The following is a 3,732-nucleotide window of genomic DNA, read 5'->3' on the forward strand; positions in this document are numbered from 1 at the left end:
ATGTAATTGCCTTTGATAAGGAACTTGTCTTAAAGCATTAAAAGAAGTGTTGGAGATGATAATGCAGTGCTAGAGAACGAGAGCTGAGTCAGAGGAAGAGCAGTTTTCTTGTGTTAATTTGGAGGCAAAGCCATGTATAGTTTATCTTGCCCCAGAAGTCCTTCAGGCCTCTGAATTGTGATTCTTTTCCATATTGTGGGTATTATTGGTGTTTTTACATAGTTGAGACTAGGGTCTTTCAATGGAGATGCTTCATAATCAAATAATGAAGTGTGTGGCTATGCTAGGCCTGCTTGTCACTTGCTTGTCTAATTTTATTTATCATATTTTTTATTAGGGTACACGTTTTTGCTGTTATAGCTCTTGCTTTAGGGAGTCAAGTCTCACAGCAGCTCTTGGCCCAGATCCAGGACTGTGTTTCATGGTCCAGCATGGATTTCTTCAGGAACTTGGACATTTCAAAGACCAGGTCATACAAGTTCTTTCTAGTAGAATGATAAAAATACAAACTCATCCAATGGCAGAACATTTTTTATAAGCTGACAACACGTCGGTCATATTTTACAGCCTGGTCTCACAGAAATCCGTGAAATGATCACAAACTGTTAACACCGCATTACGTGGACGTGGCACGGAATGTGTGAAAAGTCTGTGTGGCCTTCACAAAAAACAATGCCAATGTAAAGTCAATGAGAAGATGACGTAGAATTAGGAGATTGGTTGGTTTGGTGGATGAGGTCAAACACAGGACTTTCACCCGGGAGCCCAGGGATGTTTCTTCTTTTCCTAAACCCATCTCTGCCAACTGAGCTATACGGGCGCCCGGCCACAAAGTTTTTCACAGCATTCTATTTCTAACAGAGTTGAAGATGCATATTGGTTGCTTGGTAACTATCGTTGTCTCTGTCACTGGTGGTAAGTTTGGAATCTCTAGTAGTTATGGAATTCCAGCACTTCTAGTGTTTAATAAGTGTAGCCACATTAGCAAGATTTTTACTCCAACAATAGTGAATTATAATTGTTACTTAATTTTCCTGGTGCTTTTAGATTAAATATCAAAGGATCAATAATAGTTCTGCTGAGCAGTATTATAGTAATCCGTATTATACACCTGATCACATCCTCAGCAGTCTGTGTGATCCCCAGCCATCATCTGCACAGATGTGCTGGGACACACACATTTGGCTCTTTTTCTGTGCATTGCTGCTGGAGGGACCCCACACTGAGACAGTGTATGAAGCGCACCGTCTTAGCTCCTCACTTCCGCTGAGCCACCAGCTGTAGAAATGAGTGAGGCAGGCTCTTCACAATAGGGTTATTCTACATGATTCTGCCAATACAGGCCTGATAGTAATGAAATCTTTTTTTAAGAGGGGGAAAACTCTGTGGATATGCAGCTCACAGAGGACAGACCGAACTGGTATGCTGTAAATTGGCCTGATCCTGGCTGCAGCTTTATCATGTTTGGCCACAAAAGCCGATTAGTGGATTTCACCCCAGTCTGGTAGAGCAGGGACAGTGTGGCTGTCTTAGCTCTGCTCCACAAAGTACTTTCTGGAGGAATCCAAAGACATAGCACTCTGTGAAGGAGCGGGAACATGTGTGTAGTATAAGGAAGAAAAGATGAATGAGGGAAATGAATAATTTCAACCAAATGGATGAAAGTGTAAGTCCTTCAAAGAGTTCACACCGAACTGCCTCAACTGATGACTGAAAAATAATTGTATTCAATAAAATTCAAATAGTGTTAGGGTATGTACAGATGTGCAGACATGCACTATTACACATACAGTGTGTGATGAGCAGCCTGTGAACAAATTTGTGATTTTAAGGCATAGGAGATGAATGTTAATATGGCTCTCTCCACAGCCCACAGTGGCATATTTGTGCCTTCTTTGATATTAAAAAACTAATACTTTTTATGCAGTCCTCTTAATATTTTAAATTATTAAAAATAAAAAAAGTAACCACCTTCCAGGCAGCCACAAGCCACACATTCAAATGAATATTTAATGATTTTAAACTTGCATGTGATAGGTAGTCATCAGAGTGTAGCCATAAGTACCTTCACTATTGTTACATTATTGCAGTGTAATAATACATTATATCCTTTAAAAAAAATCTACAGCTTCTAACTGCTTTGCAAAGAAAATGTAATCAACGTTAAACAGACTAAATGTGTATAAAATATTCCCTGACCCAAACAGGTTTCAAGTTTCTAGGTGCAGATTTAAACAAAAAACACTACATCATCTTTGAATGTCAGCAATAATGTAAAGTATGAATATGCACTTTATAGTAAAGGGGCTACATCATGAAAAAAGACTGGTGTAGTCCTTTAAGTTGCTGAGCAATTTCATCATCATTAGCATCATATAGAACACACACACACACACACACACACACACACACACACACACAATTACTTCCCACTGGCGCCTCAGCACTTAAAACCATACTAAATGGAATAGGAAATAATTAATTAGTAAACTTGAGGAAGTAGACGTCACAAAAACTGTCAAACTGACTATTGATTTGCATCTTAATGGTGTGATAACAGCCCGTGCCTATTTTTAACCCGTCTCCAATTATACAGGCCTTTATGGCTGCTCCCTGGCTTCAAACTCATCTCAAACTGTTTTCATGCAGATTCTGCTCATGCATTGTAATTCCACATTATAATGAAATTGTGGATTGTTTGTTGCTGCATATCAATGTGCTTAAATGGTCTTTGCTTGTCTGAAAATGTAATGGGTCAAGCGGACAGTCCCAATAGTCTTCTGCTCGTCTTCTTTAAAGGAGAAGCCTTATCTTGGGTGTGACTCACACTGACACAGCATAAATATCTCTGCATGAACATGATAGTCACAACAACAAGGGGCAGTGGTGGCCTAAAGGTTAGACTGGGAGGTCAATCCCCGGACAAGTAGGATAAATCTGGGTAGGGAGAGGAAAAAAAAACTGTGCTAGCCCCTTCCTCATTATGACCACTGAGGCGCCCTTGAGCAAGGCCATTAACCCCAATTGTTCCAGTGGAGCTGCTCAGTGTCCAGCAGAACCAACTGTGGTTTTACTCGACAGCTTTCAGGTGGGAATCTATGTAACTGTGGAATGTGACCGGCATTCCTGCAAAAGAGTGACTGCCTCTCATTGTAATTTCGCAGAACAAATAAAGGTAAAATGAAAAAAAATAACAAAACACTCTGATCCCTTGTGGAAATGCACACCTGAAGAGCAAATTGTGTTATTTAAGAGAAAGGACAGATGGAAAGCTACATCTCTCTCATCCATATTGTGCATATTCTGTAAAACAACGATTATGCTGTATACACGATTAGACTTAGTTTTGGGTGGTCTTACTGTATATGCCTACATTACAAGACTTGTGTCTGCCCAGCAGATTTTAATAATAATTAACAAAGACTATTTTCTGACTTTACACAGCTGTATTCCCATCTGCTTGTGCTCCCCAAAGAGAGGCTTTAATTGATAAATGCAATAAACACATTAGTTATTCAGACAGCAGTGGCACAGCTTATCTATATAAAAAGGCAATGGCGGTATATTTCATGTTTAGGATTATATTATAATTTAAAAGATACATTTTTGTTTTACAATCATATTATTGTTCGGACTGATGTCCCAAACATTACATCTTTTGTTTGTCAATCATGCTGACAGATACTGCCCATCAAGGCAAAGGGGGACCAGAGGGTGTGTGCCAATTACAGG

The sequence above is a fragment of the Etheostoma spectabile genome, chromosome 16 (genome assembly GCF_008692095.1).
Source record: "Etheostoma spectabile isolate EspeVRDwgs_2016 chromosome 16, UIUC_Espe_1.0, whole genome shotgun sequence".
Classification (NCBI taxonomy): domain Eukaryota; kingdom Metazoa; phylum Chordata; class Actinopteri; order Perciformes; family Percidae; genus Etheostoma; species Etheostoma spectabile.